The sequence below is a fragment of the Leiobunum rupestre genome, chromosome 7, assembly GCF_980474605.1.
Source record: "Leiobunum rupestre chromosome 7, qqLeiRupe1.1.hap1, whole genome shotgun sequence".
NCBI classification, from domain to species: domain Eukaryota; kingdom Metazoa; phylum Arthropoda; class Arachnida; order Opiliones; family Sclerosomatidae; genus Leiobunum; species Leiobunum rupestre.
In genome coordinates, this window is record NC_143390.1 from 19,239,466 (window position 1) to 19,249,822 (window position 10,357).

The following is a 10,357-nucleotide window of genomic DNA, read 5'->3' on the forward strand; positions in this document are numbered from 1 at the left end:
TAAGGATCCAGTAATTAAAAACTAAATCAATTTTAAGGATCCAGTAATTAAAAACTAATTCAATTTTAAGGATCCAGTAATTAAAAACTAATTCAATTTTAAGGATCCAGTAATTAAAACCTAAATCAATTTTAAGGATCCAGTAATTAAAAACTAATTCAATTTTAAGGATCCAGTAATTAAAAACTAAATCAATTTTAAGGATCCAGTAATTAAAAACTAAATCAATTTTAAGGATCCAGTAATTAAAAACTAATTCAATTTTAAGGATCCAGTAATTAAAAACTAATTCAATTTTAAGGATCCAGTAATTAAAAACTAATTCAATTTTAAGGATCCAGTAATTAAAAACTAAATCAATTTTAAGGATCCAGTAATTAAAACTAAATCAATTTTAAGGATCCAGTAATTAAAACTAAATCAATTTTAAGGATCCAGTAATTAAAACTAAATCAATTTTAAGGATCCAGTAATTAAAACTAAATCAATTTTAAGGATCCAGTAATTAAAACTAAATCAATTTTAAGGATCCAGTAATTAAAAACTAATTCAATTTTAAGGATCCAGTAATTAAAAACTAAATCAATTTTAAGGATCCAGTAATTAAAAACTAAATCAATTTTAAGGATCCAGTAATTAAAAACTAAATCAATTTTAAGGATCCAGTAATTAAAAACTAAATCAATGAGCTTTTGAGAGTAGTTTTTTAAACAAAGATTTTATTTTCCTTAAAATTCGTTTCTATTTCCAATATCAATTGTTCCTTTTTTACCCTATTTTTATCGCGGGAAAAATACCTTTAGAAAGTCATTTTTAGAGTCTGTGTAACGAAAAGCTCAGTAAAATATTTTAGTGTATTATGAAAGGAAAATGCGATACTTATAAATAAATATTACAAATATTTATTAATACCATTCTTCATATAATCGTACAAAGAAGCCTATAGAACGCGATAAAAATACGAAACGGTATTCTCACTTTCGATATTTCAAAAGTTTGTAAGCTTTGAAAAACAAATATCCACAACATATTGAAAAATTTTAACTTTAATAAAAAATATCCTTTTTCTTCTTGTGACGTCAATAGGAGGAAGAAACCCCCCCCCCTTCGTAAAAGCAGTCAAAAAACCCTTTCCGCTATTGCACCCAAAGCGAAAGAAAAACCGGTGGACACGCGCCGGAAAGAAAGTAATAATAAAAAGTTATTTTCTTCCGGTGCTATACCTTAATCGGCCGTTTACTCATCGTTTCTCTTCGGGAATCCTTTCGGAATGACGAAGGAAAGAGCTCGCCCCGAAAGAAATGCCAAGAACGGCCCAATCTAGAAAGCATTGGCTGCTCATCGGTGTATAAAAAAGAGCGCCACCCCGCGTTTGTTTTCCTAAGCTCCGAGGATCGCGAAATTCCAGCGAGTCCGGGATCAGCCACTCTAAAAATAGAAACTTTTCTCTACCTTCCCCCACCGCGTTCTCCCCCCCTGTCCTTTCAATTTAGTCGATTTCCCCCCGTTTATTTCGCTTAGGGCCATTTTTCGAGTAAAATTGAATTGTTTGTTTGGAGGTATTTTTGACCAATTATTCAGTGTATATTTTTCTAGAAAAATCTTGACGTGTTATCCGAAAGTAAATAAACAACGCTTGAATTGTTTGGGAAGTTTTAAGCGGTCACTTTAATATGAAGTGTATGGGGCTACATAATCCCTTGTTAATGGGGATTTGGGCCAAGAATACATTCAACGGAAACGAGAATATGGGGTTTGCCTCTTGATTCCGGGGAGGTCATAGTTACGGCACTACCTACTAACTAATATTTCGATTTTAACGTAATGTAATATAGAGAGATTTATAAAAAAAATACGCTAACACAGTGTTGAGTACAAATTTCATTGGACGAGCCTTTACGGTGAACGTTTTACGGGTGGGGGGGATGACAATTTCGGAATTTTCCCCTTCCGACGGCAGCAGGTGCTAAAGCGACTAACCAATGAAAACTGTACGCAAAAAAATGCACAACCTTTGACGGGCTGCGTTCTCCTTGTGTGGGGTGCTGTGTTTGTTGGTCCTAGGTGCCATGTAGCCATTACCGACAGTGCCGGATTAAGGACTAGACCTACTAGGCACTAGCCTAGGGCCCCACCTTCAGCAGTGGCGTAGCGTGGGCCAGTGTCGCCCGGGGCGGAATCATAATTCCAAGGAGGATAGGAAGAGAGGTGAAGTAGAAGGGATGAACGCGCCAAAATCATCCTTGTAAAAAGGGGCAATTTTGTCGCCCTCCTAATGGTGGCGACGGGGCGGTCTGCCCCTCCGCCCCCCCTCGCTACGCCACTGACCTTCAGTAAATCCGGTACTGATTACCAGTCGTAGCCTACGTGATTTAATAACCACACTACCATAGCATATGCTAAAGACAAGGCCTGAGCAGTAGATTCGACTTACACGCGCACCTACCGGGAATTTCTGGTGAATTCGTAGGACCAGGAAATATTTTATTTTTCGAGCATGCACGGGCCTTGATTAATTACGTACGTAGTGGTTATCTAGGAACAACAAACACAAGGAGAACGCAGCTAGCCTTTAAACACGCTAACGCAGTGTTGTGTACAAATTTCATTGGACGAGCCTTTACGCTGAACGTTTTACGGGCGGGGGGAAGATAATTTCCGAATTTTCCCCTTCTGACGGCAGCAGGCGCTAAAGCGTCTAACCAATGAGAAATGTACGCAAAAAATGCACAACCTTTGACGGGTTGCGTTCTAATTGCGTGGGGCGCTGTGTTTGTGGCTCGTAGGTGGCATCGAGACAGATTCTCTGGTAACCTGAATATATCCTTGTTGGAGCTTATCCGCTCTCGGCGGCGTGATTTTTCATAATCTGTTTTGGTGGGGATTATCTTATGTTTCCGGGATATTTTCCACCTTCATTAATTTCCATACAACCCTCTTTTCATTATCTCTTGTGGCTATTATCTTTAGTTTATATTTCCAGGGTCGCCGAAAGCGGATCTGGGCGCCGCTGAATCAATAATATCGGGCCCAAAACAGAGTGGCTATTATTGGAAATAACTATACATTTTTAGAGGTAAATTTTGAGAGATCGATTCAAGCCCGGGCCGGGGACCCAACGGCTTCGCGGGCCCTGGTAATTGGTGCTGGATTCCGTCGTATCTCATCGGGCCCGCAGGAATAAACAACTAAACATTATCTACTTTCTAGATTGTATTTATTAAAACTTAAAATATACGTCTTCCGACGTAATGGATGTGAGGGGTAGTCACTTAAGAAATCTGGTGTACAAATAGTGAGAAATCGAAATAAATATTTCCGGAAATCGAGAAATACAGGAGAAATCTCGAGAAATCCATAGAAATATATCAAATCTCGAGAAATTCAAAGAAATATAGTAAATCTCGAGAAATCCAAAGAAATATATCAAATCTCGAGAAATTCAAAGAAATATAGTAAATCTCGAGAAATTCAAAGAAATATAGCAAATCTCGAGAAATCCAAAGAAATATATCAAATCTCGAGAAATTCAAAGAAATATAGCTAATCTCGAGAAATCCAAAGAAATATAGTAAATCTCGAGAAATTCAAAGAAATATAGTAAATCTCGAGAAATCCAAAGAAATATAGTAAATCTCGAGAAATCCAAAGAAATATAGTAAATCTCGAGAAATCCAAAGAAATATAGTAAATCTCGAGAAATCCAAAGAAATATAGTAAATCTCGAGAAATCCAAAGAAATATAGTAAATCTCGTGAAATCCAAAGAAATATAGTAAATCTCGAGAAATCCAAAGAAATATAGTAAATCTCGAGAAATCCAAAGAAATATAGTAAATCTCGAGAAATCCAAAGAAATATAGTAAATCTCGAGAAATTCAAAGAAATATAGTAAATCTCGAGAAATTCAAAGAAATATAGTAAATCTCGAGAAATCCAAAGAAATGTTGGAAATCTAGAAAAATAAACGGAAATATTTCCGATATTCCTGGAAATCGGGAAATCCAAAAAGATTTGGAAATCTAGAAAATATAAACGTAAATATTTCCAATATTTCTAGAAATTGAGAAATCGAAATATTTCCGATATTCCTGGAAATCGGGAAATCCAAAAAAATTTGGAAATCTAGAAAATATAAACGTAAATATTTCCAATATTTCTAGAAATTGAGAAATCGAAAGAAATATTGCAAATCTAGAGAAACAAACGAAAATATTTTTGATATTTCTGGAAATCTGGAAATATTTGGAAACATTTAAAAAATATAGGAAATATTTGGAAATCAGAAATCTGGTGTACAATTGTTTTCTAAGTGGCTACCCCCTCGAATTGAAGTATAAAAGGGTGACGTTTCACAGTCCCCCTCCCGTGACGTGGGAAACTGGACCAATGGTGTCCGCGGATACATTCTTGCTGAACGTCTAGTTGGTCAGTTTTTATCTCGAACTCCCACCACAAAAAAAAATACTATTTATTCGTCTCCAGTTTCTTCCTGGTATATTTATCGTCGCACATTTATTTTGTTGATGACTGTGGTGTCGGCTTCCGTACCAGCTTGATAATTTGTCGCCTACCAGGATAGCGGTATACTCGGTATTGGGGAACATTCCTCTAGATTTATGGTTGTCACGTTCCCCTAATGATATTCCAGCTATTGGCAGCGATGGTCAGCCCTTTTTCCCCGGCCAGTGTCCGAGGGGGGAGCCCACAGGCACGTGCTAAATTTCCTCTGGGCCTTAACGCTATGTGAGGGGAATCCCTGGAAGGGGCGATAGCCTCCAACTCCATTAACATTTCACACGTTTGTACCGAGCGCGTGTACGTTTCCTCTACTATTTACCACGCAATTAATTGGTTCTCGCTTCGTGTATAACCTTTTCCATTCCCGCCTCGTACTCGTCTCTCGAGGGATGACGGCGTGCTTAATTAAAGGAAACAATTTACATTTTACCTTAAAATTTATTCCGAGCTTTTGATTGTCCGCGTAACGTGACCGCGACATTCAAGTTTGTCGCGATGAAAAGTGTCATTAACGCTACGAAGTTTTAAAACTTAGCAATGCAAATCACAAAGTGCTTTCTTCGACCAAGTTCATTAAAAACATTTTTCCCTATTGTAATTTTTGAAAATTTACAATTGGAGAAAATATGAAATTATTTATACGGACAATTCATGATTTTAATTCATTTCCTTACAATGTATCACCATTTATTAAGGATTTTCATTATTTCCTTACAATGTTCTGCGATTTTCAGGTATTTATCACCATTTATTAAGGATTCTCATTATTTCCTTACAAATTTCCTGTGATTTGAAGTTATTTATCAGCATTTATTAAAGATTTTAATTCATTTCCTTACAATGTTCTGTGATTTTCAGTTATTTATCACCATTTATTAAGGTTTTTAATTCATTTCCTTACAATGTTCTGCGATTTTCAGGTATTTATCACCATTTATTAAGGTTTTTAATTCATTTCCTTACAATGTTCTGTGATTTTCAGTTATTTATCACCATTTATTAAGGTTTTTAATTCATTTCCTTACAATGTTCTGCGATTTTCAGGTATTTATCACCATTTATTAAGGTTTTTAATTCATTTCCTTACAATGTTCTGCGATTTTCAGTTATTTATCACCATTTATTAAGGTTTTTAATTCATTTCCTTACAATGTTCTGCGATTTTCAGGTATTTATCACCATTTATTAAGGTTTTTAATTCATTTCCTTACAATGTTCTGCGATTTTCAGGTATTTATCACCATTTATTAAGGATTTTCATTATTTCCTTACAAGTTTCTGCGATTTTCAGTTGTTTATCACTATTTATTAAGGGTTTTCATTCATTTCCGTACAATTTTCTGTGATTTTCAGAGATTTTTCAGACCCGGCCACCTGAATTAATGGCTTCAAAAGTCGCTTGATGACTTAGGCCAAATGTGGTGCCTTGGGTATTGGCATAGCTGATTATTATTATTTCCCTTAAGAAACCGGCAGATCAAATTTGTTTCAAAAATTGACCAAATCTAATTTCGAATTTGATCGAAAATCACGATCCAAAATCCGCTACATTTTATCCAATTACAATTTATAAAATGTAATGTGATTCCGATTTTATATGAAATGCAACTTGATTCCGATTTTATTTGAAATGCAACGCGATTCCGATTGTATTTGAAATGCAACGCGATTCCGATTTTATTTGAAATGCAACGCGATTCCGATTTCATATGAAATGCAACGCGATTCCGATTTTATTTGAAATGCAAAGCGATTCTGATTTTATTTGAAATGCAAAGTGATTCCGATTTCATATGAAATGCAACGCGATTCCGATTTTATTTGAAATGCAACGCGATTCCGATTTTATTTGAAATGCAACGCGATTCCGATTTTATTTGAAATGCAACGCGATTCCGATTTTATTTGAAATGCAACGCGATTCCGATTTTATTTGAAATGCAACGCGATTCCGATTTTATTTGAAATGCAACGCGATTCCGATTTTATTTGAAATGCAACGCGATTCCGATTTTATTTGAAATGCAACGCGATTCCGATTTTATTTGAAATGTAACGCGATTCCGATTTTATTTGAAATGCAACGCGATTCCGATTTTATTTGAAATGCAACGCGATTCCGATTTTATTTGAAATGCAACGCGATTCCGATTTTATTTGAAATGCAACGCGATTCCGATTTTATTTGAAATGCAACGCGATTCCGATTTTATTTGAAATGCAACGCGATTCCGATTTTATTTGAAATGCAACGCGATTCCGATTTTATTTGAAATGTAACGCGATTCCGATTTTATTTGAAATGCAACGCGATTCCGATTTTATTTGAAATGCAAAGCGATTCCGATTTTATTTGAAATGCAACGCGATTCCGATTGTATTTGAAATGCAACGCGATTCCGATTTTATTTGAAATGCAACGCGATTCCGATTTTATTTGAAATGCAACGCGATTCCGATTTTATTTGAAATGCAACGCGATTCCGATTTTATTTGAAATGCAAAGCGATTCTGATTTTATTTGAAATGCAAAGTGATTCCGATTTTATTTGAAATGCAAAGCGATTCCGATTTTATTTGAAATGCAACGTGATTCCGATTTTATTTGAAATGCAACGCGATTCCGATTTTATATGAAATGCAAAGCGATTCCGATTTTATTTGAAATGCAAAGCGATTCCGATTTTATTTGAAATGCAACGTGATTCCGATTTTATTTGAAATGCAACGCGATTCTGATTTTATTTGAAATGCAAAGTGATTCTGATTTTATTTGAAATGCAAAGTGATTCCGATTTTATTTGAAATGCAAAGTGATTCCGATTTTATTTGAAATGCAAAGCGATTCCGATTTTATTTGAAATGCAACGCGATTCCGATTTTATATGAAATTCAACGTGATCCCGATTTTATATCAAATGCAACGTGATTCCGATTTGATCAAATTTATTGGTTTTAAACCGAATTGAATGTCTTGTTTCAAATGGGAACCAAATTTTTATTTTCGTAAAAATTCTTACAACTTTTCTGTGATTTCCATTGCCTATTTACAGTTTTTCGGTGACTTTCAATCATTTTCTATTGCTTAATTACTTATTGTAATAATACCGGAACTACATTAGGACATGAAATCCCTGCTCTTTATGATTCGATCTAAGAGCAAGCCATGCAATAGTTTATTAGAATTAGATCGCGCGAAGTGGTGTGGGATAGGCGAAGGATGGATACGGGCGCGGGGGGTGTTTTGGGAGGGCGTCCTTTTAACGAGTGTGGCGCCCGCGTCGCGTATACCCATTAAATCCGTTAAGTGTTACCAATGACGTTGCCAGGAAGTAATCTGGAGTATGTATTGATTGGGGAAGCGAGCCGCGCACCCTCCAAACCCCTTTCCCGCGCTTAGCTACGAATATTAGCGGAGTAGCGGAGTTTCTCATCGCTGGCGTCATCCGCCCTTTCCAATCTTAATTATAATCCGCCCTATGACACTCGTTTAGCCTCTCTACTTGAAAGATTTGGCCTACCATTCCTTTAACGAACGGCTTCGTTTTACCAGATTCAACAGCTACATTTGGATCGTTGCATTCGGAAATAGCCACTCTCGCTGTGGCGAAGCCGTCGGTGCCGCGACCGACTCGGAGCCCGGATGATTACTCAGAGCGAACATCCGAAGGCGAAGGAGGATGGTTGGGCTTCACGGCTACCCTCCTCGATCGATAGACCGACAGCGCCTGTTCGCTTGATTTCCCAGCGTGACTCACCAGTTAAGCGCCCCCTCTCGGACCCTTTTCTTTTATTCCCCCCCCCCCCCCCCACTCGTCTCTCTTATATTAAAAACTTTCTCATTTCCAGTTTATTGCGAGCCTGCTCAAAATACTACACAAATTAGAAAATTAATCAAAAGTTTTCCAATGTAAAATATAGTTGGCGAAGAAACTTATACAGGGATATTTAGTCTAAATTTTCAATTTCTTATCACGATTTTTTTTAATAGATATGATTATACAAGACACTAAATTTAGTTATATAGAATTATACAGGACACGGAAGTTGGTTAAATAGGATTATCCAGGACATGCAATTTGGTTATATAGGATTATACAGGACACAATAGAGACTTGGCACTCCGTAGCTTTGGCCATGGCCGCCATTGTGGTCATATTTTTCTCCCCACGAAAAAAAAAATGAAAAAAAAAACTGTAACGTACCACTGCCAAGTCCCTATATTTAATTATATACAGGACTAAATATTATATAGAATTATACAGGACAAAATATTATATATAATTATACAGGACACAATATTATATAGGATTATACAGGACACAATATTATATGGCATTATACAGGACACAATATTATATAGGATTATACAGGACACAATATTTAATTATATACAGGTCACAATATTTAATTATATACAGGACGAAATATTATATAGAATTATACAGGACACAATATTACATAGGATTATACCGGACACAATATTATATAGGATTAATACCGGACACAATATTTAAATATATACAGGAAGCAATATTTAATTATATACAGGACACAATATTTAATTATATACAGAACACAATATTTAATTATATACAGGACACAATATAGAATTATTCAACACAGAATATTATATAGGATTATACAGAACGCAATTTGATTATATAATATAGAATTATTCAACACAGAATATTATATAGGATTATACAGAACGCAATTTGATTATATAATATAGAATTATTCAACACAGAATATTATATAGGATTATACAGAGCGCAATTTGATTATATAATATAGAATTATTCAACACAGAATATTATATAGGATTATTCAACACAAAATATTATATTTATAGGATTATACAGGCTACAATATTTTATTTATATAATATTGAATTATACAGGACACAATATTTAATAATATGATATAGAATTATACAGGACACAATATTTAATTATATAATATAGAAATATACAGGACAGAAATATTATATATAATTATACAGAACACGAAATAATTTGTCCAGATAATGAAGAAATGGAATTTAAGATAAGAATTGTGTTGCTAAATAAATATTTCGGAAACCTACACTAACCCAAACATTTACGACTATACATGACATTTCAAGAAATTATAGGAAAATAAAGGACAGGTTTAAAAATTTAGGATTTAGAGGAATTATAGAACCACTGGGCTTCCTGGTAAACATTTTACAACAGATGATATTACTGTAGTAACTCTCAAATATAAAATAAAAGGTTTACTGAATTTTCAAGATAAATTTGTTTCGCTATATTTATTTTATTGAGCTTTGGGTGCATCTGAAGCATCTGGGGGGTAATAACATTATCATTTCATGTTTTTTGCTTGGCTATTTTCTTGGATGTTGGGAGCTGGGGCAGGTGTGACTCTACCCTCAGCAAATTTCAAATCCGCAGCTGCCCTCTTCGTTCGTAGACGAAGAAAGGTCTACGCTCCGTTCTGTCTCATGGCAACGACAGCAATCCTTGATAGTGCCTCCGAGGCCCCTATAAGCCCTGGTCGGACACCGCCTCACTCCTGCCCCCCCCCCCCATTGGAAAGTCTCAAAAAGAGGTCTACATGCTACCCCACCTAGAAATCTAAAATAACTATGATTGGAGGTCGCGTTCGCTCCTAAATTAAATTGGGTATGAATGAGAAATTGTCAGTTCACGCTAGAAAGGATTTGTTTTTAAGCCATTGCTTCCGTTAAACCTAGTGGCACAAATGTGAAATTCATTGGTCCACCATCAACACCGGATATTCATAATAGTATATTATCGATATTAATATATATATTACAAATTAATATATAT